General features: G+C 44.8%; 1 protein-coding gene across 1 annotated transcript in view; it reads left to right on the forward strand.

Annotated features, from left to right (window-relative positions):
- Positions 1 to 18,710: 18,710 nt before the first annotated feature.
- The window catches only part of LOC124035889 (cyclic AMP-responsive element-binding protein 3-like protein 1), a 30,027-nt gene continuing 22,162 nt past the window's right edge, over positions 18,711 to 26,575 (forward strand). Inside the window, exon 1 of the mRNA XM_046349712.1 lies at positions 18,711 to 19,063. The gene's annotated coding sequence lies outside the window, so the exon portion shown is untranslated. The remainder of the gene's footprint in view (positions 19,064 to 26,575) is intronic.

Below are 26,575 nucleotides of genomic sequence, written 5' to 3' on the forward strand. Positions count from 1 at the left end.
AGTGCTACTGTGGCCCTGAAATCTCCTTTGTGAGCCACTGTCTCCACCACTGTAACAGCCAGAGAGTGGTGATGATTAGTGCAGACACAGCATGCCTAAGGACAGAATCTGCACAAGTAGAACCTATAGGGCACAGGTGTCAAACTCATTCCACGGAGAGCCAAGTGTCTACAGGTTTTCACTCCTCCTTTATTGATGAATTAAGGTAACTAATTAGTAAGGAACCACACACCTGGTTGTCTAGGGCTTAATTCAAAGGGGAAAACAAAAACCTGCAGACACCAGGCCCTCCATGAAATGAGTTTGACACCCCTGCTATAGGGGATCACTGGAGACAGTCTTGTGTAGCCTACTGATGCAAGAGCAGGGTTCTCAGTGGGGTAAAATCACATAAAATCTTGACCCTGGCCTGCGGCATAGTAGAGTTTATGAAGAAAGGTCAAATGTACTCAATGTACTGCACAGCTGCAATTTAGGACACTAACGTATTATATATCACGTACGAATGGCTTAAAATACAGTATGATGCAACATAGCGGCACACAATATGACAGGGTTAGGCAACTACATTCAGCCGAGGGCCGATTTATGTCAGAGCCGATGTTCGGGGGGGGGGGGGGGATGTTTTGATATTGAAATAAAAATAGCTGCATTGGGCCTTTAATAATTTATGGATGCAGTGCTATGTGAAATATCAAGTTTAGTTATCATCACATAATATAAGTAGAGCTATTGTAAAAGTTATTGTGTGGTAAACATGCACAGAGGAAAGTCTTTCACAAAAAGCAGCAGTTTTGGGATCTCAGCAAGGTCACAGCAGCAATCAGGTGAGTGAGTCATAGAGTATAGTACAGCCCTCAGCTCAGAGTCACTCTAATGACATAGACTGTTTCAAATAGTGCCTTCAGAAAGTATTCAAACCACTTGACTTATTCCACATTTTGTTGTGATACAGCCAGCATTTACAGTTGATTCAATTGAGATTCTCTGTCACTGATCTATACACAATACCCCATAGTATCAACTTGGAATTTTGTTTGTAGAACATTTTAGAAATTCATTTTTTTTTAATTAAGCTGAAATGTCAATAAGTATCAATAAGTTAATAACTATTCAACCCATTTCTTATGGCAAGCCTAAATACATTCAGCAGTAAAAGTGTGCTTAACAAATCACATAATATGTTGCATGGACTCAGTTTTGTAGGATAAAAAGAAACGTAATACAGCTATGAGCATAGGCAAAGTCCTAGAGGAAAAGCAGGGACGCAAATTCACCTTTCAGCTGAATAACCTAAAACACAAGGCCAAATCTATGCTGGAGTTGCTTACCAAGATGACATTGAATGTTCCTGAGTGGCCTAGTTGGTTCTGACTTAAATTAGCTTGAAAATCTATGGCAAGACTTGAAAATGACTGTCTAACACTGATCAACAATCAGCTTGACAGAGCTTGAAGAATTTTAAAACAACACCTCCTAGTCCTTGCCGATGACAAGCATACCCATAGCATGATGCAGACACCACCATATGAAGAGTGGTACTTTGTCATTATGGGGTATTGTGTGTAGATGGGTAAGAAAAACATATATGTAATCCATTTTGAATTAAGGCTTTAACACAATAAAATGTAGAATAAGTCAAGGGGTATGCATAGTTTCTGAAGGCACATATTTCTCACCCATCTACACGGTATTCACACCTATGAGTCAATAGATGTTAGAATCAACAACAGTGATTACAGCTGTGAGTTTTTCTGGGTAAGTTTTTAAGAGCTTTGCACACCTGGATTGTAGGATATTTGCACATTATTCTTTAACAAATTATTCAAGCTCTGTCAAGATGGTTGTTGCTAGTCAGCCATTTTCAAGTCTTGCCATAGATTTTCAAGACGTTTTAAAACAAAACTCAGGGACATTCAATATCGTCTTGGTATGCAACTCCAGTGTGTATTTGGCCTTGTCTTTTAGGTTATTGTCCTGCTGAAAGGTGAATGTGTCTCCCAGTGTCTGTTGGAAAGCAGACTGACTCAGGTTTTCCTCTTGAATTGTTCTGTGCTTAGATCTATTTCATTTATTTTGATCCTTCAAAAACTCCCTAGTCTTTGCCAATGACAACTATACCCATAACATGATGCAGACACCACCATGCTTGAAAATATGAAGAGTGGTATTCAGTGATTTCTTTATCACATTTTTTGCAATTCTACTTCAGGATGCCTGTTTTGGAATATTTGTATCTGTACAGCCTTCCTTCTTTCTATTCTGTCATTTAGTTTAGCATTGAGGAGTAACTACAATGTTATGGATCCATCCTCAGTTTTATCCTATCACAGCCATTGAACTGTGTAACTATTTTAAAGTTACCATTGGCCTCATGGTGAAATCCCTGAGCAGTTTCGTTCTTCTCCGGCAACTGAGTTAGGAAGGACGCCTGTATCTTTGAAGTGACTGGGTGTATTGATACACCATCCAAAGTGTAATTAATAACTGCACTATGCTCAAAGGGATATTCAATGTCTGCTTCTTTTTACCCATCTACCAATAGGTGCCGTTTTTTGCGTGGCGTTGGAAAACCTCCCTGATCTTTGTGGTTGAATCTGCACTTGAAATTCACCACTCGACTGAGGGACCTTACAAAAGAATTGTATGTGTAGGGTAAAGAGATGAGGTCGTCATTCAAAAATCGTGTTAAGAACTATTATTACACACAGACTGAGTCAATAATGTTTAATTCATTTGTAAACATTTAAAAAATATATAATTCCATTTTGACATTATTGGGTATTGTGTGTAGGCACTATACAGCATTATAAACTTTATTAATGTATTTCATTTTGTATTTCACAGTCAAACATATCAGAGAACAATATCTTCAAACGTTCACTAATGCAAAGGCACTTGAGTGTTCTAATGAAGCTGTTCAGATACAGAAGTGCCTCTATTATGTTCTTTAATGATGGAGAAAATGAAGGGAGAGGTCAATCCACAGATCTGGGTCCTATCAAATTGCTCATGCCCTATTCTCTTCTGTACAGATTCCTATCTACACAGGAGAGAGTAGTTAAAATCTCAGTCACTGAAAAATGCACACCTGAGAGAAATGACAGGTCTCACAGCTATATCAGTCATCTAAAAGGAGCTCAGCTGCTGTCTTCTTTTCTCTGTCCTTTAACCGTGTTCTCACCAAGTTATTAAATCGTTATCTCTGCTCTTACAGTTGAGGGTGGTGTTCAATGTTTGTTCTGTAGATGAAGCAATGGAGTTACATTTTCGGCTCTGCCAAGTTTTCACACTGAGAAATGTGTCTACTTGTATTTATAATAATTCAGTGACTGCTTTTCAAAGCCTACTGATAAAATTGAATTCTGAAGTTTCATTGTGAAGATTTAATGACTTAATGAGAGCTTGCTGTTTATGTGCAAACGAAGCCAGATCAAGAGTATTGGCTAATTACTACAATACTCATGCCAACAAGAATGGGATCTATTAGCCAAAGTCACTTTGAAAACGATCAATAATGTTTACTAGTGTTCTGGGACATGTTTTGAGACGTCTGGGTACGTGGGAGCATCTAGTGTCAGTCCGAAGATGCTGTATCTTTGTGGTTGTGTGATTGAGAGTGAAGGTGTGGTAAACGTGAGGATATGCATTGTTGAGCTGCAAAGAAAATGTATGACAATCCTTGAAATGTTTCCCTTCTCGTGTATAGACCGTCAGTCAATCCGATATACTGTAAGTCAGTGAGACTTTGAAACATTGCTGTTGATTGATTGTTTCGTGCTACAGAATATTCCCTTCTGAGTGTGGCTCATCATTGCTGAGCATTGAAAGGGCCACTAGAGGGTAGTAATGCAATGGCTTTTCCTTAGAAGAGTATAAGTCGAGATCCTAGTTGAGAGCAATTACTTTTTTATACGTTTTCAAAGTATGGCTTTGCAATGACTTCCAGTTACTTTTTTCAATCAGTCAATCAATACAATTTATTTATAAAGCCATTTTTACATCAGCAGATGTTACAAAGTGCTGTACAGAAACCCAGCCTAAAACCCCAAACAGCAAGCAATGCAAATGTAGAAACACTGTGGCTAGGAAAAACTCCCTAGAAAGGCAGGAACTTAGGAAGAAATGTAGAGAGGAATCAGCCTCTGAGGGCTGGCCAGTCCTCTTCTGGCTGTGCCGGGTGGAGATGGTACATGGCCATTAAGGCCAGATTGTTCTTCAGGATGTCTGCCGGCAGAACAGTTGAAACTGGAGCCGCAGCACGACCAGGTGGACTGGGGACAGCCAGGAGTCATCAGGCCAGGTAGTCCTGAGGCATGGTCCTAGGGCTCAGATCCTCCGGGAGGGGAGGGAGAGAGAGATAATTAAAGGGAGCATACTTAAATTCCCAAAAGGACACCAGATAAGACTGGAGAATTACACCAGATATAACAGACTGACCCTAGGTTCAGGGTACACTGTGGCCCAGTCCGACGATTCCCCCGGACAGGGCCAACCAGGCAGGATATAACCACACCCACTTTGCCAAAGCACAGCCCCCTCACCACTAGAGGGATATCAACAGACCACCAACTTAGTACCCTGAGACAAGACTGAGTATAGCCCACAAAGATCTCCTCCACCGCACGAGCCCGAGGGGATGCAAAACCGGACAGGAGGTTCATGTTTGTGACTCAACCCACTCATCCCTCCTAGGGACTGAATGGAAGAGCACTAATAAGCCAGTGACTCAGCCCCCGTAATAGGGTCAGTGGCAGAGAATCCCAGTGGAGAGAGGGGTGCCGGCCAGGCAGAGACAGTAAGGTCAGTTTGTTGCTCCAGTGCCTTGCCGTTAAACTTCGCACCCCTGGGCCAGACTACACTCAATCGTAGGACCTACTAAAGAGATGAGTCTTCAGTAAAGACTTAAAGGTCAAGACCGAGTCTGTGTATCTCACATTGATAGGCTGACCATTCCATAAAAATGAAACTCAATCATATTTAATGTATGGTCTCTATATTCTTGGTTATTCCTGTTTCAGTTATTTTGTAGTCCTGGTTTCATTTATATTTTAATATTTTGTATTATTATTTATGGATGTTGTAGCCTATGTCGACGTACTGTATATCCCATTATAACTGACCCACAGAATAGATTTAACATGCCCATGAATGAGTTCAATAAGTCCTTTTAATCAATCATCTCTGCTGCTGGTTTCCATTCTTCATCTGTTATAACTTTGATGATATGCCTATTGATTTTCAGGCCAAGTGCTTGTTTTCGTTCGTAGGAAGTCATTGATGTCGTCTTTCAAGTAGCAACACACAAATATCCACCTCTCAAGTTGAATTCATAGTCCTGTGAACTTGCTGGTTGTGAAAATGTAGTACTGTACATTCACTGTGGGTGGAGCCATACTCCTATCTACATGGTCTTGGCTGAATTAACTTGTTTTCACATCTTATTTTTTATCAGACTGAGCAGAGGTGAATAAAAAGTCATGAAAAGTAATTACTTTGGCATAATAACTTATTTGGCTAAGCGGTTAAACAAACATCCAAATTGTGAAGCCAATGTTCAACTTGATGTTTGATTTGATGTCTCTGCATCTTCATCCAGTTTCAATAAGATTTAAAAAATGAATTGAAACAAGCCAATGGGCTCACAAAGCTTTTCTCCAGCCATTCGTCAACATGTCAACATTCAACTTTAATCAGGATATTTACTTCATACTGAGATATTCCAAGAAAAGCACATGTTCAAACTAAGAACTATATTTTCATAAGAACTTTTCAAGAAACACACAGTCACCAAGTTGCATATCTGGCAGGTTTTATAACATCAATCTTCTTGTATGTAAGGCCTTCAGAAAAATCTAGTCGTTACAATGCTTATAATCTCTTCTTGGTCTTTTGAAGGGGATTTAAACTGAAAGAGTGTACCTGTGGATGAAGGGAGTATCCTTGAAGTCTTCAATAAACTGAATTACATCTGGCTGGATGGGTATGACCACACAATGAGGACAGAGAGCTTAAATTCCCAGACCCAAGGCCCCCTGCTTGCATTTAATCCGTAGCTCACCCTGGGTTACAGCTTGCCTTTGTCCCTTTGCAAACGCCACTGCCCTTCACACACTTTCACCTTCAAAACACTATCATCTAAACAAACATATGAATCTATTTTACTTGCCTGTAGTGTAAACTGATGGTGTAACTCATCTTTGCGGCCACACAAGATGGAGAGGCCTATCACTCATGCTGCAGTATTCTCCATGGTATGGTCTTATGAGCAGAATGAGACAATGAGCTCTCTGAGACAGGTTGAGATGGAGAGACAAAAGGAGAAAATCTCTACATTGGATTAGACTATTCATCAGAGTATGGCATATTAAACTGCTGGAGATTTTCAGGTCAAATTAATAAATGTTTTCTGTATAAAACATTAGACAATTCAAAGCACTCATACAATTTGCACAATCCGGTCAAATTTCTTACTTGACTCATCGTGAGGCATGCTTTTAAGTGACGATTTAGTAGTCTCAACATTCAGCAAATTTCAGCATGCAATTCAAAGCTTGTACTTCATCTTTTATATTTAGAACAAAAAGAGTAGGCTTGTTAAAAAGAGACCTCAATAAAAAATACTATTTTACAAGTTTTATTTTTTTAAACTTCACATGAGAAGCCCTTGGTGTGTAGTGGGTTTGTGGGCGGTTCTCAGTAACCCTTTAGAGTCAGAAGCTCAGCATGTCATACACACAAACTTATTATCGTGGGTGTCAGGTACACTGCAAAAATCCTGTGAAACTCTTAATATCATAAATGTCAACTCCTGTAGACTGTGTGTATGATGCAACAGTGTGTAATGATATCTGTTTGCCAAGCCAACCCCCTTCCCCCTTCCCCTTGCATAACTCATATTCCACTTCCCTTCCATTCTCTGATACTTTCTTTGGCTTGACGACCATGTTAAGTCAAAGAAATCCAGCCTCAAGCTTCCCAGTGATGCGAGCCTACCAGGCGAGCTAAATGCTTCTATGCTAGCTTCGAAGCTAGCAACACTCAGAGCACCAGTTGTTCCAGACAACTGTGTGATCACACTCTCTGTAGTTGATGTGAGTAAGACCCTTAAACAGGTTAACATTCACAAGGCCGCAGGGCCAGACGGATTACCAGGACGTGTACTCGGAGCATGCACAGACCAGCAGGCAAGTGTCTTCAATGACATTTTCAACCTCTCCCTGATCCAGTCCCTATGCCCAATATCTATCGCCCCGTGGCACTCACATCTGTAGCCATGAAATGCTTCAAAAGGCTGGTCATGTTTCACATCAACACCATCATCCCTGACAACCTGGACAGACTCCAAATTCGCATACCGCCACAACAGATCCACAGATGATGCAATCTGTCTTGCACTCCACACTGCCCTTTCCCACCAGGACAAAATGAACCTACGTGAAAACATTGTTCATTGACTACAGCTCAACGTTCAAAACCATAGTACCCGCAAAGTTCATCACTATGCTAAGGACCCTGGGACTGAACACCTCCCTCTACAAATGGATCCTGGACTTCCGGACAGGCCACCCCCAGGTGGTGAGGGTAGGCAACAACACATCCGCCACGCTGACCCTCAACACGGGGGACACTCAGGGGTGTGTGCTTAGTCCTCTCCTGTAGTCCCTGTTCACCCACGACTGTGTAGCCGTAACAAGACTCCAACACCACCGTTAAGTTTGCTGGCGACACAACGGTGGTAGGCCTGATCACCAACGACGATGAGACAACCTATAGGGAGGAGGTCAGAGACCTGCTGCTAATGTGGTGCCAGGACAACAACCGCTCCCTCAATGTCAGCAAGACAAAGAAACTGATTGTGCACTATAAGAAACAGAGGGCCGAGCACCAACCAAATCACATCGACGGGGCTGTATGGAGCGGGTTGAGAGTGTCAAGTTCCTCGGTGTCCACATTGCTAAGGATGGTTCAAACACCAATACAGTTTCAGTCTCCTCCTCATTCACTGGACTCTAGTCACACACACTCATACTACACTGACACTCCAACACACAAATACACACACACTATGTAACGGTTTTCTTCCGTTGAAGGAGAGGAGGACCAAAATGCAGTGTGGTTAGTGTTCAACATGTTTAATAAGGACAATAAACGAGAACACTTACAAAATACAAAACAACAAAGGTGAAAACTGAAAACAGCCCTATCTGGTGCATAGACACACAGAAGACAACCACCCACAAAACCCAACACAAAACAGGCTACCTAAACATGGTTTCCAATCAGAGACAATGACTAACACCTGCCTCTGATTGAGAACCATATCAGGCCAAACATAGAAATAGACAAACTAGACCTACAACATAGAATGCCAACACAGCTCACGTCCTGCTCACATGCCAACACTAAAACAAAGAAAACACAAAAGAACTATGGTCAGAACGTGACAGTACCCCCCCCCCCCCACCCAAGGTGCGGACTCCGGAAAACCTGAACCTATAGGGGAGGGTCTGGGTGGTCATCTTTCCGCGGTGGTGGCTCTGGCGCAGGACGTGGACCCCACTTCACCATAGTCTTTGTCCTCTTTATCTCCTCCTAGGAACGGCGACCCTCGCCGCCGACCTAGGATTTGCAACCCTACTAAGGGCCCCACTGGACTAAACAAACTCCTCCGGACTGAGGGGCAGCTCTGGACTGAGGGGCAACTCAGGACTGAGGGCAGCTCAGGACTGAGGGGTAGCTCAGGACCGAGGCGTAGCTCAGGGCCGAGGGGTAGCTCAGGACTGAGAGATAGCTCAGGCTGGTTGACGGCTCTGGCAGATCCTGGCTGAATGGCGGCTCTGGCGGATCCTGGCTGACTGGCGGCTCTGGCGGCTCTGGCGGATCCTGGCTGACTGGCGGCTCTGGAGGCTTCTGGCTGACTGGCGGCTCTGGAGGCTCCTGGCTGACTGGCGGCTCTGGAGGCTCCTGGCTGACTGGCGGATCCTGGCTGACTGGCGGCTCTGGAGGCTTCTGGCTGACTGGCGGTTCTGGAGGCTCCTGGCTGACTGGCGGCTCTGGAGGCTCCTGGCTGACTGAAGGCTCTGGAGACTCCTGGCAGACTGGCGGCTCTGGCGACTCCTGGCAGACTGGCGGATCCTGGCTGACTGGCGGCTCTGGCGGATCCTGGCTGACTGGCGGCTCTGGAGGCTCCTGGCTGACTGGCGGCTCTGGAGGCTCCTGGCTGACTGGCGGCTCTGGAGGCTCCTGGCTGACTGGCGGCTCTGGCGGTTCCTGGCAGACTGGCGGCTCTGGCGGATCCTGGCTGACTGGCGGCTCTGGAGGCTCCTGGCTGACTGGCGGCTCTGGAGGCTCCTGGCTGACTGGCGGCTCTGGAGGCTCCTGGCTGACTGGCGGCTCTGGCAGCTCCTGGCAGACTGGCGGATCCTGGCTGACTGGCGGCTCTGGCGGATCCTGGCTGACTGACGGCTCTAGAGGCTCCTGGCAGACTGGCGGCTCTGGCGGCCCCTGGCAGACTGGCAGCTCCTGGCAGACTGGCTGCTCTGGCGGCTCCTTGCAGACTGGCGGCTCTGGCGGCTCCTTGCAGACTGGCGGCTCTGGCAGCTCCTGGCAGACTGGTGGCTCTGGCGGCTCCTGGCAGACTAGCGGCTCTGGTGGCTCCTTGCAGACTGGTGGCTCTGGCGGCTCCTTGCAGACTGGCGGCTCTGGCGGCTCCTTGCAGACTGGCGGCTCTGGCGGCTCCTTGCAGACTGGTGGCTCTGGCAGCTCCTGGCAGACTGGTGGCTCTGGCGGCTCCTGGCAGACTGGCGGCTCTGGCGGCTCCTTGCAGACTGGCGGCTCTGGCGGCTCCTTGCAGACTGGCGGCTCCTTGCAGACTGGCGGCTCTGGCAGCTCCTTGCAGACTGGCGGCTCTGGTGGCTCCTTGCAGACTGGCAGCTCTGGCGGCTCCTTGCAGACTGGCGGCTCTGGCGGCTCCTTGCAGACTGGCGGCTCTGGCGGCTCCTTGCAGACTGGCGGCTCTGGCGGCTCAGGACAGGCGGGAGACTCTAGCAGCTCTGGATAGGCGGGAGACTCTAGCAGCTCTGGACAGGTGGGTGACTCTAGTAGCTCTGGACAGGCAGGAGACTTTAGCAGCTCTGGACAGGTGGGAGACTCTAGCAGCTCTGGACAGGCGGGAGACTCTAGCAGCTCTGGACAGGCGGGAGACTCTAGCAGCTCTGGACAGGCGGGAGACTCTAGCAGCTCTGGACAGGTGGGAGACTCTAGCAGCTCTGGACAGGCGGGAGACTCTAGCAGCTCTGGACAGGCAGGAGGTTCTAGCAGCTCTGGACAGGCGGAAGGCTCTGGCAGCGCTGGAAAGACGGGAGCACCCGTAGGGATGAGACAGAGAGACAGCCTGGTGCAGGGGGCTGCCACCGGAGGGCTGGTGCGTGGAGGTGGTACTGGATAGACCGGATCGTGCAGGCGCACTGGAGCTCTTGAGCACCGAGCCTGCCCAACCTTACCTGGTTGAATGCTCCTGGTCGCCCTTCCAGTGCGGCGAGGTGGAATAGCCCGCACTGGGCTGTGCTGGAGAACCGGGGACACCATGCGTAAGGCTGGTGCCATGTATGCCGGCCCAAGGAGACGCACTGGAGACCAGATGCGTAGAGCCGGCTTCATGGCACCTGGCCTGATGCCCACTCTAGCCCGGCCTATACGAGGAGCTGGTATGTACCGCACCGGGCTATGCACCCGCACTGGTGACACCGTGTGCTCCACAGCATAACACGGTGCCTGCCCGGTCTATCTCGCTCTCCGGTAAGCACAGGAAGTTGGCGCAGGTCTCCTACCTGGCTTCGCCACACTCCCTGTGTGTCGCCCCCAATACATTTTTTGGGCTGCCTTTCGGGCTTCCTTGCCAGCCGTGTTCCCTCATATCGCTGGCTCCTCTCTCCGGCTGCCTCCGCTCTCCTAGCTTCCTCCACCTGTTCCCATGTTAGGCGATCCCTTCCAGCCAGGATCTCCTCCCATGTGTTGCAACCCTTGCCGTTCAAAACGTCCTCCCATTCCAGGAGTCCTGACATCGCTGCCTCTCCTGCTGCTGCTGCTGCCTGTTACCACGCCGCTTGGTCCTTGGTTTGTGGTTCTGTAACGGTTTTCTTCCGTTGAAGGAGAGGAGGACCAAAATTCAGCGTGGTTAGTGTTCAACATGTTTAATAAGGACAATAAACGAGAACACTTACAAAATACAAAACAACAAATGTGGAAACCGAAAACAGTCCTATCTGGTGCATAGACACAAAGACAGAAGACAACCACCCACAAAGTCCTTCTGTAGCTCAGTTGGTAGAGCATGGCGCTTGTAACGCCAGGGTAGTGGGTTCGATCCCCGGGACCACCCATACGTAGAATGTATGCACACATGACTGTAAGTCGCTTTGGATAAAAGCGTCTGCTAAATGGCATATATTATATATTACAAAACAGGCTACCTAAATATGGTTCTCAATCAGAGACAATGACTAACACCTGCGTCTGATTGAGAACCATATCAGGCCAAACATAGAAATAGACAAACTAGACATACAACATAGAATGCCCACTCAGCTCACATCCTGACCAACACTAAAACAAAGAAAACACAAAAGAACTATGGTCAGTACGTGACACACTACATAATGCTCACACACAAATAAATAAAAAAACACACACACACACCTTGCACATACACTGCTGCTACTCTGTTTTTTATCTATCCTGACTGTCACTTTTACCCCTACCTACATGTACATACTGTATTACCTCAATGATCTTGTACCACTGCACATTGACTCGGTACCGGTACTCTTGTATGTAGTCTTGTTATTGTCACGTTCTGACCTTAGTTCCTTTGTTTTGTCTTTGTTTTAGTATGGTCAGGGTGTGAGTTGGGGTGGGCAGTCTATGTTTGTGTTTTTATGTTGGTTTTTGAGTTTGGCCAGGTATGGTTCTCAATCAGAGGCATGTGTCGTTAGTTGTCTCTGATTGAGAATCATACTTAGGTAGCCTTTTTCCACCTGTGTTTGGTGGGTGTTTATTTTCTGATTTTTGGTTCATCATTAGACAGGACTGTTTTGTTTGTTCATTCTTCCAAGTTGTTATTTTGTTTAGTGTTCAGTTTTGATTATATTAAAAATCATGAACACTTACCACGCTGCACCTTGGTCCTCACCTTATTCCACAGACGATGGCCGTTTCAGTTATTGTTATTTTATTGTGTTATTTCCTTTAAAAAAAAATCCTAAATGTTCTTACTATTTAAAACTCTGTATTGTTGGGAAAGGGCTTGTAGTAAGTAAGCATTTCACATTAAAGTCTACACCTGTTGTAGTCGACGCTTGTGACTAATAACATTTGATTCCATTTTTTCTTAGATTTTATTTTATTTTGCCTTTGTCCATCCAAATGGTCTATCCATTTCCTCACGAGCATTCTCTCCATCAGGCTGTATTGCTCTCTCCAGATGTGGCCCAGACATGCTGGTCTGGAGTTCACACACACACAGAGAGAGAGAGAGAGTTGGCTGTCTAGTGGAACTGGTACTGCGGGGGAGGGACAGACTGCATCCAAACGGATGACAGCATCTGGAACCTCCTCATCAATCACTCTCTATCCCCGATGTTGTTTCCCATCTCATCTCCAATGAAAGCATATATTGTATATAATTTATATACGGTCTCTGTTTTAGTGCATTGTGAATAGGTTGGATATACACTGAGTGTAGAGAACATTAATACTGAGTTGGATCCCGTTTTGCCCTCAGGACACCCTCAGTTCGTTGCGGCATGAATTCTACACGGTGTCGAAAGCGTTCCACATCAATGCTGCCCCTGTTGACTCCTATGCTTTCCACAGTTGTGTCAAGTTGGCAGGATGTCCTTTGGTTGGTGGACCATTCTTGATACACACGGAAAACAGTTGAGCGTGAGAAACCCAGCAGCGTTGTAGTTCTTGACACAAACCAGAGCTTTCACTTGGATTCACCTGGTTGGTCTATGTCATGGAAAGAGTAGGTCTTCATAATGTTTTGTACACTCAGTGTATAGTACTGTAGAGGCGTACATTTTCTTTAGGCATAGGCCCTTATAAAACACTGTCAGTCACAGCATAGAAACAAAAATCCCACATGTCTTACTGTTCTCTCCTTTGTTGTGGCTGTCAGTCACGAGTCAGCACCATCGAAAATGTTAGAATAATTAAACCCCTACCTAATGTGAAGTTGAACCACTGCCTCAACGGGTAGAGAGGTTGGGACCAACCACGAAGTACCACGCCCCGGCCGGTCTCTGTGATGGATCTAATTATTGATACACCGGGGGAGGAGAGGATGGTTGGATGGAATCTACAGCCTCGCCCTTTTTTGCCTCAGCCTCCCCAGACAGGCAGACAGAGTGACCCTGAGGCTTGCTATAAATACCCCACTTATTACTGGGTGGCGATGGGGCTATGGCCAGAAGGCTCTCATTTAGGCTTTTCCGAGACTGAAATAAAAAGAAACACTCGGAGTTGAGGAGAGAACCTCTGAAACTAAGTCTAGGAATAACTTCCGTGGGGGATGGATTACCAAACCGAACGTTCCCATCAAACAATGGGATAAAGGAGCTACCTGGATGCCTTCCAGACAGTGGTTGGATTTGTGGTTTGTCAGTCTTCTCTGTGTTAGGCTTCCAAGCTACACAAACCTTGTCATTCTTTCTCTCTGTTCCCAGTACTGTCGTTGTTGAAGTCAACTAAAGGGAATGGAAGAGTTCTGAATGCAATACTCTCAAACCGCCACCAGAAATGACATTCTCCTGGGATTCTATCTTTCTTTGGTCCGTATAACTAATAGAAATAGTCTGCCAGTGCCAGGCTTTCAACAATGACAGAGGTCACAGTTGTGCCTCTCACTGAACAATATGATATTGGCATGCGGACTACACAAAGAAATCGATTTTTGTAAAAAAAAAAAAATAAAAAAAAATCCCAGCTTTAATGGGGCACGGAGGACAAACGCTTTGTTATTGAAAAAGGCTTGGTTAATACGCGTCTCTCTAACCACAGCATGTCCAAGTCAATGTGACGTCAGTCTGGTGAGTCATCTCTTGTCAAGCGTGTCAGAGGAGGTCTCTTACTAACAAGATATGCTATTAAAATGAACAGGCGGCAGGTGATTCAGTGGACTATAATCAGCCTCAATGTGGGCACACTCTGCTAATAGGAATCAAATGGGTTTGAATGAACTCACAAAACCTCGCACCCCTGCTTTATAGAGTTGATATGTGAGGCAGAAGGCTATTGACATGATCAAAGATAACAGGCAACAACAACACAAAATACACTACATGACCAAAAGTATGTGGACAACTGCTCATCTAACATCTCATTCGAAAATCATGGGCATTAATATGGAGTTGGTCCCCCCTTTGCTGCTATAACAGCCTCCACTCTTCTGGGAAGGCATTATACTAGATGCTGGAACATTGCTGTGAGGACTTGCCCCCTCTCAGCTACAAGAGCATTCGTGAGGTCAGGCACTGATGTTGGGTGATTAGACCTCGCTCGCAGACAGCGTTCCAATTCATCCCAACTCCAGCCGACGCTTGGCATTGTGCATTGTGCATGGTGATCTTAAGCATGAAAACCCATTTCATTAAGCTCCCGGAGAACAGTTATTGTACTGATATTGCTTCCCGAGGCAGTTTGGAACTCGGTAGTGAGTGTTGCAACCTAGGACAGACATGTTTTATGTGCTACTCGCTTTAGCACTCGCCGGTCCCGTTCTGTGAGCTTGTGTGGTCTACCACTTCGCGGCCGAGCCGTTGTTGCTCCTAGACATTTGTACTTCACAATAACAGGACTTACAGTTGACCAGGGCAGCTATGGCAGGCCAAACATTTTACAAACTGACTTGTTGGAAACTGGCAAACTGACTTGTAATACACCTGTCAGCAACGGGTGTGGCTGAAATAGCCGGATCCACTAATTTGAAGGGGTGACCACATACTTTTGTATTTATAGTGTATCTTTATAGCTAGTTTAAAACGTATATTTAGCTCTTCTCCCTCTACCCTGTATATTATTTTATTGGCAACTGCTTAGCTAACTGCTAACAAGCATGTTGGTGTGAAGTATATTTATAATGTAGCATTTACTGGTAACCACAGACAAACAGTTGTTCGGTCCATAAACATTTGCTGCATTAAATATGTATTATATTTCCTTTGGTATAACTGTGCTAGGTATGTGTATCCTCGGTATAATTTGGGGCAGTAGTACACATCATATTGTCCAGCCTCTGACGTACATGATAAGTACATTGATTCAACGTTCGTTATCCATAAACATCAAGTCCCAGTGAGTTAGCTGTATTGACTCAACTAAAGGGTTCAGAGCGGGGAGGCAGAGGCAACATTTTCCGATCTGATCACCATAATGCGTCTCTGTCCTATCACACAGGAAACCGGAAAGGTCACTGCTTCCCAACATGTGTGATCAGATGGGTGACTCATCCTCCGCTAGTATCCCTATGAATATAGAAACAGAGGTTTGTTATGGTCCGTTTTTGAACGAGAGAGCGGTGCAGGATGTGACCGCATCATGGGCTAAGGCTCGCAACCTCACGTCACCTCCAAAACTAGTTTCAGAAACATGACACAAATGCTGATGAATACCTTGTGCATTTCCCTTGTATTCAGAGGGATACACTTTGCAGAAATAACTGTGTCAAAACGGTCCTGAGGATCTGTTCAGCCCTGGGTGAACTAAGAGGATCTGGGTTTAGGCTATGAAGATGTAGTGTATGTGTTCATTGTTTTAGTGAGAGGAAGAGTGATGTCCATGGTTGCAGTACTGATGAAAGCTTTCTGAGGTGGTTTTTGGTGGTGGTTAGGTTATCGTCTTGTCTGGACTACCCCCTGAGCGTTATGCTGCTGTGCTGAGGACCAGTCAGATCCAACTAAAAATAAGACCAAGCTATTACTGCTAAGCTTTCGCAGGTGACAAGAACAAAAAGCTGAGACCAGACTCCGAGCAGGTCCCTGAACAGAGCTTTAAAAAATATATGTTTTGATACAGACCCTTCAGCTTGAGTGTGTTACGTCTATGTGCGATGGAGGTGGACAGACGACAGGACTTTGTGATTGATTAGACACAGCATGTTAGCCCGGGCAGGACGCCCAGACGGAGAGAGCCAAACACTTAGCCTGGGGTCAGGCTGTGTGACACGGCCTCATGAACAAGGTGGTGTCCAGGTGCTGTGAACTCTAGTGCTGTTCTCCCGACCACGGACAACATCCTCACCACTGTGCTCCTGTGGTAACTACAAAATGAAGTGGGCAGGGTGGCAGGAGTGGTTTTGTCATGTGTGCTCCTTACGTAACCTGACCTTGGTGCAGACTGCAGACGATTTGTTGGCAACGGTTTTGAAGGAGCTCTTTTGAGGCCTGTTCCAGCTGGCCTGTAGAGTGAGCACCCATCCAAGACCGGGCTTTGATTTCCATAGGATACACCCAGTCACTCAAACACTGCCTTGCCACACCGGGCAGTTTCACTTCTGGTGCTCAGTTTCCTTTTAGAGTAAAGGCCATCGATATCTGGATCCTGAACGTCTTCTTTTACTGTCTGTGCTCACACACCATAAATGAAAATATTGTATTACTTGGACACAGATGTTGCAAACACAACAAACTGTTGTGTTTGTTGACACAAAGAGGCCGAGGAGTTCCAGAGTCCTCGCCATGTTTCCATAAATCTGGAGTACATTTTCTCAACCTTTTTTAAAAAATGTCAATTTCATCCATTCAGGACAGAACACGAGGAAATTGAATTGCAGTTTGAGAGTATTGCAATATTCAAGAGATGGCTGAAACGTCCTTTATGACACACAGACAGGTAGAGAGTAGTCTGGGTAGTGGTGCAATCCAATGCCAATCTGATACAGGACTGACCTGAAGCTTTGTGTGTTCAAACAGACAAAACATAAGCTGTGACCATATGTGCATCTCAGTATGGTTTTCAAAATCTGACCTTTAGGAAAAATGTCATTGGGTATGTGACATTCAACACGGGAAAAAGAAAGGGAGTAAATCACTGTGCTAAAAAAATAAAAATAGGAGTACTTCATAGTAAAATGGAATATGGGGGGAAAACACCAAAACTGCCGACTTTTGCTGTGTGGGAAGAAGAAATCGTGAGGGGAATAAACTTCAAGCTACTGTAACAAATGAGATTATATGCACATTATCTTCCAAGTGGTAAAAATATTGGTCTGGAAAATAATAATAAAATGTTGACTCACTTCTCGGAGACATACAGTACACAATAGTCTGGGGAATCAGGGAGTATGTTATGTTCTCGAAAACAGGATTTTACGCATGGAAAGAAACAAACATTGAATCTTATTCCATGTTTGCGTGTAATTTGAAGTGGTTCTATGGGCTTTTGGGTCATTGAAAGACTACTCAGTGCATGTTGTCTTGTAAAACAACATGACCCCGATTTGACCTCAATTCTTAAAACATGAAGTATCCGAAATGATTACTCCAATTACCTCAGAAAATGGACACGGTAACGGTTCTTAGCCATTTCAATATGATTGTTCACTGAAAGTACACGCTTCAATTGGTGTCGTTTTTCTCCCATAAGAACAGACAACATATTTTGCCATATAAAGATATACTTACAGTTATTTCACACCTGACAACAAAAGCATACGGCAAATATCCGTCATTCATTACATTCACTGTGTGTTCATTCATCCACCATGCTAAATCTGTTACCATGGCATCCCAAGGCTGGTGTCTGGAAAGCGGAGTGTAGTGTTCCCGTAATGACAGAGGAGCCCTGGGTGCCTCAGTCAGAACTGGATGCTACCAGTGTAAGTGGTGAGTCAGTCAGGGTCATAGTTTTATCCGGTTTCCTGACGTCAAGGACCTTTTGTCCTGGACTCCATCCCCTTGAAAACCAAAAAGGTAAAGCAATGACATTGATAATAGTGCCAATTCTTATGCAGTCAAAAGTTGCCCGCAAACTTCATAGTTCTAGCTGGACCCCTGGAAGATCTGACGTCCTTGTGATGTACTTTGGTTATGTACTCAAGCTAAAAAAAATTGCCGCGAATTATGGTCAAACAGGAGCGTGGGGTTATATGTCTTACAGGTCTTATGGATCCATGCGAATTGATTCTTACCTTCAAAAATGTACAAATTGGCCTAGTAAAGCTACCATTGTGAATAAGCTACCAGGATCAGTTGGGCATTGTCATAGGATCTACCTCTCAGATAAACCTGTCAAGTCAGACTTGACTGTTTCTGTACATACCCGACAGTATACATTGGAAGCAATTTCTCTGTATCTTGTGTTTCAAGATGGTAATCATTACAACAGATGTAGAGGCACAGTATTAGTAAAGGTGATGTAATATAACGCAGGACAATCTAAGGTGTCAACCCAGCTTCATCACATTTCCCCTACTAGGTAAATATCTGGTAACTTCATGATGAAATCAGCTCCGCCTCAACGGATTCCTTTTGGAAGTGTTTCTTGGTAGGCCCTTTTGTTGGATTTTTGTCCATTGTTGTAGAGCACCCGTCCTACTTTCTCTGTTTTCTGTAGCGCGGAGGTCTACCTGAAGTGAAATCAGCTCTCTGTTGTTGTTCAGCCTCTGGGTAGCTTCAGAGGCATAAAGGTAAACGCGTTCAGAGCTGAGGGGCACGTTATTTTGGAGGGGTGGGATACACCCATCCTCTCCAGTGACCATCTTTCGCTAGGATAATGATCATGGGGTGGGTGCAGTTGACAGGCTCTTCTCCTCTCGTCCTGGGATCAGAGGAGAGTGCGGGACAGACAGCCTATTGAAATATTGGACTACTATTGATCAATATCAGGACTCCTCCTGAGTTTTCAGCTGTAGAGGGCGTGTTACACAGGTGTGCTTTGTCTACCAGAGTCCATGGACAGTATAGGGATATTGTTACTTTTCTCCTGCACATAATTATATTTTGTGACTCCGCTAGTTTCTTTCTGCCAGGCCCTGTCATCGGGTTCCATAGAGTTCTTCCTGGTAAGTACTCCCTCACTCGTGTGTATATATACACAGGTTATTGTTCTATACGTGTGCTTCAGTGTGCAAGAAAGGGGCTTAATGGTCTGCTCATTGGAAGTACAAGAACAAGTCACTGTACAGGACACACAATGGCATACGTGTTGTACAAGGGTTTCCTCCCCAGAGTAAACTCCATAGACGTGCCATTGAGAAGAGGCAACAGAATGTGTTGTACATTTGCTTTAGACGGCTGGTTGTTGGGTGTCAGTATATTATAATGACCGTAATTCATATTTTATCGTCTTTCATCCGTCCGTCCTTTCGGGTTGCGTGTTTTCATTTACCGGTCATTTCAGAGACCTCTGAAACAGTGGGTACAATTAAAGGGCTACTGTACAGTATGAGCATTTTGATTGACAACTTTCCAATGCGCATGTGTGGGCGCTGACAGGGTGGGTGCAACTGAAAGTCATCTTTAGCTGGCTCGAACCCTGACAGGGAAGCCAAGTCCTACCCGGTTACACCACATAGGACGGTATAATCACATCCCACTCTCTGTGCAGCCCTGTCATTTTTGGCCAGAGAGCGACTTCAAGTGCAACTCTCTTTTGAAAGGCGGTGATCATACGCTGTCTCCACATGAGTAACTGCTCTCCGCACTCTACGTCACTAAATCACTGTCTTTGAGTCCCCACTCTCTACTATGCAAGTGCTCCTCGAGTTGAAATCCTTGCCAATGTCTCAGTTGGACAACACTCCTGTTCACCCGTCATCGGTACCCTCTAGAGATAGAACCTCTAATTGGACATACATATTAAAGACCGGCACGACAGGGACAGGTAATGAGTGTTGTTAATGGAGAGGATGTCACACACTGTTGCCATCTGGTTTGTCACGTACGTGGGTGTCACGCACCTTCTCGTATTCATGCGTTGCTCTTTTGTCCTTTCTCGATAAGGTAGGGATTTATCTCTCGTGGACATAACAAACTTTTGTTATATTTTACTCCTGGGTAACCGAGATTAGGTAGGGATATACTTAGTGGCCAAGCTAATGGAGTTGACAGATGACACAGCCGCAAAAGGGACGTAAATTGAATAATATTGGATGGCAATCCCTAAGCAAAATTCCGCATGGCTCTAGCTTTGGCTGATTCACCCATTCATTCTGTGAAATAAGAAGAGCACAGAGGTTCACTGAGGTCGGTCATTTATCCTTGGTAGGAGTCAAAGTACTGGCAGGAATCAGCGACATATAAAATGTCCCCCATGGCAGCAATGCAGTTTATTATTTATCCTTTTGTCAATAGGAGAATAAGTAGTATATATTGCTCACCTTTCCAGAGTCTTCCCCCTCTCTGTCCCTGTCTTTCTTTCAATCCTCCTTTATAATAATATATTATATGTGACAACCACAGGTGTCTGTTTCACAGAGTCAAGTTTCCACCCGCAATTATGTAAGAGGCCGGTTGGAGGTGGGAGACAAAAGGGAAAAAGCTGAGGGGAGATGCACTATGGGTATGAAGAGGTGAGACCTTTAGTCTTCTTGGCCTTGGTATTCCAGCCACACTGTGAACAAAGCAGGTGAGGTGTGTCACAAATAGTCACGTTGTGACAAGGCATGTTGTCCTGTTTTATGCTACCTTCCACTATTCACCTCGTCTTTGCTTTTTTACTAAGGTAGCGCTTGGAGTAATTCTAACGAAATGATAACTAAGATTTTGTTTTGTCTGGGGTTCACAAAAAACAGCACTGTTTAGTACCATTGCGCACCAGCTACTGTGGTTGATTGCAATTGAATTCATCACAGTCCAGACCTGAGCATTCTTTCCCTGTTGTATCCTGCAATGGCATCATCAGCATTGGACGTCGTTGGCATCACGCAGAATGACCATGGTGCTTACCCTCCTGCTGCTCAGTCTATAAACCACCACGATTACATGACGTTGTACATTCAGTCATACAGCACCAAACTCTTTCATCTTGCAGCAAAACCAGTGTTGACACCTTTGCATTTGATGTCATGTGTCACCGTTGCGTTTCACGTTAAATGGGGCAAAATCTTGTCAAGGAAAACTTCAGGGGATTTATAGTACGTTTTCCTACCAGCCATCATCTGCAGCGGGGTGGGGTTTACAACCGTACAGGGCGGACGTAAGAGCTGTGGAGAGGCTTCAGAGAGGAGGTAAAAGGCCCGAGGCAGCCATTTGAAGCAGCGCCAACAGCCCCCTCCCGCCAGGTGTTTGCGTTGCTATGGCACTTTGTTTTCACCATCATTAGCTACGAGAGTGAGAGGAAGCCATGGTGTACCTGAAGTGTTTAATGTATGGCCTGACACATGAAAGGACTGGGTGTATGATGTACGACATATGAAGCCCAGTGCGCGAATGGTGAAACTCGTGTTAAGCGTCAAACTTGTTTTAGCCACGTTCTATCATCTTGTCTTGTTGCCACTTTCGCCTTGTCCTGTTTTAGTCACACTTTCATCTCGTCTTGTTGCTTCAAAGAGTAATTGGTGAGAATATATATGCCAGTGAGAGTTGGGGTGTGCTGTATAATGACAAAACAGCTATGTTCCTGGACAAAGACAAAGTGAAGAAATCTAACAGTGTCCTCATCTGATCTCATCTGTGGTCCTGCTGTCTGTATTCTAATTGACCAGGTAATTATAGGTAATCACCGAGCACCTTGAAGCCACTCTTACACTCGGCAAGCGACGGCTTCATCAGAAGCCCGGGCGAGGAGTCATTTCCAGTTAGAATGGGCTCCTAATTAGGGATAATAAGCTCATTTTAAGAAATAAAGAACTGCCGGCTTCAACTGTCCCTCCTCATCTCAGTGACTTCCTTTAGAGGGGCACTTGCGTCAATACCAGGCCGAGTCTTGAACAAGGTCACTGCTTTTTAAAACAGCCACTGTTACAGCTGCCGGTCTGGAGCAAAAAATCAACAAATGGTCAAATGACAGAAAGTGAGTGTTGCATAAGTGATTATTAGTTATTTCCCTCCGTTAAGCATGTTAGATGGGTAAGGAGAGATAGGTAAACATAAAGCAGAAATTCAATACAACCTGCCTGCCTTAGGCCACATATCACAGGATTTTGAGAAATGAAACACATCCAGGATTTAACACAGGAATGAATTATATCAGTGGGTGTTAAACAGTACTCATTACAATGTAAGCATACTAACAAATACACACTGAACACTTGGGGGATAGCCTACCTGACAAAACAAGGGTTCAGAAATACCTCTGCAGGTTACATTCTGTTCATATACTGGTTTGAAATGACATATTACACCACACACAGTCAACGACACCTTCACACAAACGGCTGAGTGTAATGCATCATGGGGCAGATTTTTACAAATTAGGGCACCTAAACAGTCCCTGAAGGAGGGGACAGAGAGTGGAATTGAAACATTAGCTGAGGATCTGGAGGAAATGGTGGAGAGAAAGAACCACAAGAATGGGAATATTTTCCAGGATCAGGTGGCCACTGTCCCCCTGAAGTGCTGTTAAAGACCATGGGATGAAAATCTTCATTATTGCTCCCTCTTGAAAGGCACCAGAGCTGCGTAAAGATCCAGATCATCCGTTCGCACCGACACTGTGATTTGCTTGACTGGGTTAAAACCGGCTTATTGATCCATCCCCTCAGCGGAGGAGGTCAAATCGGGTAACCAGGTGTGAACTGAATCCGGCCCAGTGATCAGAGACTACAATCAGCTCGGCACAAGAAGTGTCGCTGTCAATCGCCTCTCAAGATGAATGGGCTCTTCAATTCATGTCTTTAAAAGTCCTGCAAAATAGGTGATTATCACGCCACTAGGCAACTCATTTTAGCCCGTGATCACTCAAGGATGTTATCCAACTCAATCAAACTGACTCTCACACTTTCTGGTCACATGGTGATGGGATCTGATCCTGACGCCTTGCTGTGTAAATGAGGCCTGGCTGTGAGCTGAGAAAAAGCTTGGTTCGCCACAGCACTATATCATAGTAGCATCCTGTGGCTGACACACTCAGTCAGCCAGCCAGCCACTCCCCTCCTCTCGTCACACACACACACACACACACACGCAGGCACACACACGCAGTCAGTATATCACTGCAGTCAAGAACACACTGATGCATCAGGCCAGACAAGGACAGCAGGGTGTTCAAAACCTCAAATCCACACTCTCGGTCAGTTTAGATGTCTCTATCATTCGGATGGATTTACTGTATACATAGTGCACAGAAGAGACAACATAATAAGTATCCTCTTTATGAACTGTATGAATCACCTCACTGCATATTGGAGTTCCTATTCAGCTTAACAGTGTGTAGTATTTTAGTATTTCATGATACAATGGAATGTTAGGGAGTAAACATTATTTATAATAAGGGTTACATGGAGAAAATAAGACTTCTCTGTTAGGAAAATGGATGGCCCTCCCTTCAACAAAATATATTTGACCTAAACCCTCCCTGAACGCTTGAAAAAAACAAGTGACTGTAAGAGCCCCACATTGAAGGTGTCACAAAAACCCATAAAAAAGAGCCCCCCCCACCAACAACAAAAAAAACTTCCAAATGTTTTTTAACCAATCATTTTCCCATTGGGAATTTTCAAAATGCTTCAAATAAGGGCTGTGTTTCATGTGGGCTTACTCTTGTGTGACATTTCAATACCATGTAAATCTCTCTCGGACAAGGTGACTTTTATCAATATATTTGTTTCTATTTACTCTCAGATTTGAAAATAGACAAAGTAGACATCATGTAAAGCTACAAATCCCTGAAAGCTCCTGCACATAATCTCTAGCTAACGCCTTTGCTAACAGGTTTTTTGTGCATTTAAAACTTGCACAAGACAGTTCACAGAATTGTCAATTGAAAGAAATATAGGCAATTTATTCATTACTAAATTTAGCTAATATTAGATAGTTCTTCCAGAGATTCTTACCTTTGCCTCGATTTGGCCATCTCGTCTAGATCATCATGACATTTGTAGTTCTTTATGATAGACACATTAGCCGCTAATTAGCATTTCATTTTTGGGGGTGCATACAGGCAAATATGTTGATAAAAGTCACCTTGTCCTTGAGAGATTTACAAGGTTATCAAAATGTCACACCAGGGTAAGCTTACACGAAACACAGCTCTTATTTTAAGTGTTTCTAAAATCCCTATGGGAAAATTAATGGTGAAAAAACAATTTGAACCATTTCCTTGTTTGACTGCTAGGTTTCATTGGTATTTTGACTCATGGTACTCTATGTAACAGTATAACTTTAAGACCGTCCCCTCGCCCATACCCGGGCGTGAACCAGGGACCCTCTGCACACATCAACAACAGTCACCCACGAAGCATCGTTACCTATCGCTCCACAAAAGCTGCGGCCCTTGCAGAGCAAGGGGAACTACTACTTCAAGGTCTTAGAGCAAGTGACGTCACCGATTGAAACACTATTTAGCGCGCACCACCGCTAACTAGCTAGCCGTTTCACATCCGTTACATCTACACCCCAAATAATAATTAAAACAAAGCAGATAGCAGAGAACATCTCTTCTTTTGCCCTGACTTCTTGGACAGGCATCAGGGCTGCGGGCCAGAAGGTTGTGGGTACACAGACCACCGTTGATAAGAGTAGGGGTGGAAAGAGCCCCTTTATAGTAAAAGCATTGCAGCGGTCTAAGGTACTGCATCACAGTGTTGCGGCTTAACTACAGCCTGGGGTTCGATCCCAGGCTTTGTCACAACCGGCTGTGACCGGGAGTCCCATAGGGCAGCGCACAATTGGCCCAGCGTCAGGAAGTTTTGGCCATGGGGCTTTACTTGGTTCATCGAGCTCTAGCGACTCCTTGTGGCGGGCCGGGCGCCTGCAGGCTGACTTCAGTAGTGAAATGCTTGTGCTTCTAGTTCTGACAATGCAGTAATAACCAACGAGTAATCTAACCTAATAATTCCACAACTACTACCTTATACACACAAGTGTAAAGGGATAAAGAATATGTACATAAAGATATATGAATGAGTGATGGTACAGAACGGCATAGGCAAGATGCAGTAGATGGTATAGAGTACAGTATATACATATGAGATGAATAATGTAGGGTATATAAACATAAAGTGGCATAGTTTAAAGTGGCTAGTTATACATGTATTACATAAAGATGGCAAGATGCAGTAGATGATATAGAGTACAGTATATACATATACATATGAGATGAGTAATGTAGGGTATGTAAACATTATATTAAGTAGCATTGTTTAAAGGCTAGTGATATATTTTTACATCAATTTACATTTTTAAAGTGGCTGGAGTTGAGTCAGTATGTTGGCAGCAGCCACTCAATGTTAGTGGTGGCTGTTTAACAGTCTGATGGCCTTGAAATAGAAGCTGTTTTTCAGTCTCTCGGTCCCTGCTTTGATGCACCTGTACTGACCTCGCCTTCTAGATGATAGAGGGGTGAACATGCAGTGGCTCGGGTGATTGTTGTCCTTGAGGATCTTTATGGCCTTCCACATCGGGTGGTGTAGGTGTCCTGGAGGGCAGGTAGTTTGTCCCCGAGTTGCCATACCAGGCGGTGATACAGCCCGACAGGATGCTCTCGATTGTGCATCTGTAGAAGTTTGTGGGTGCTTTTGGTGACAAGCCAAATTTTTTCAGCCTCCTGAGGTTGAAGAGGCGCTGCTGCGCCTTCTTCACAATGCTGTCTGTGTGGGTGGACCAATTCAGTTTGTCCATGATGTGTACGCCGAGGAACTTAAAACTTACTATAGCAGTCCATAGCTTAATTTTGTCTGTCAAACAGGTAGGCTTACCTAATTTCTTAAATATAAAGAAATAGGCTCCAACACAAAGACCTCTTGTTAGTAAAGTCTAATTAAATGAGGATGGTTGAAATTAATTATGCATACTCAAATGTATCTACTTTCAGCACCATGAGCTGTCCATTTCGGATTGATTGTGCCAAGGCTGCTGCTTCAAGTTTCAGCACAACAATGTAAGTGACTTGATTCTGGCTTATTGTGAGGTTAATAACTTAGATAAACACATCACGGGCAAGAAACATTTAGTTTTTAATCAATTAAATTATAGTAGTAGCAAGCTATCAAAGTTGACCTCTGGTCCTCCTCCCCTTTGCGTTCTCCACAAACTGAACAGAACATAGACTATAGGCTAGTCAGTGCAAAATATTTTTTGGACTAGGCCTAATCCAAAATTATTTTTCTCCAGTTAAGCATTCTGTACATTTTGATCGGTCTCTTAGCATCTTTTATCCAGCAGCATACCACCCTGCATCCCAATGTTGGCTTTCATCCAAAGCTAAGCAGGAGTGGTCATGGTTGATCCCTGGATGGGAGACCAGATGCTGCTGGAAGTGGTGTTGGAGGGCCAGTAGGAGGCACTCTTTCTTCTGGTCTAAAAAATAATATCCGAAGGGCAGTGATTGGGAACGTTGTTCTGTGTAGGGTGCAGTCTTTCGGGTGGGTTGTTAAACAGCTGTCCTGACTCTCTGTAGTCACTAAAGATTCCAT

This window comes from Oncorhynchus gorbuscha, linkage group LG05 (assembly GCF_021184085.1).
Source record: "Oncorhynchus gorbuscha isolate QuinsamMale2020 ecotype Even-year linkage group LG05, OgorEven_v1.0, whole genome shotgun sequence".
NCBI lineage: Eukaryota > Metazoa > Chordata > Actinopteri > Salmoniformes > Salmonidae > Oncorhynchus > Oncorhynchus gorbuscha.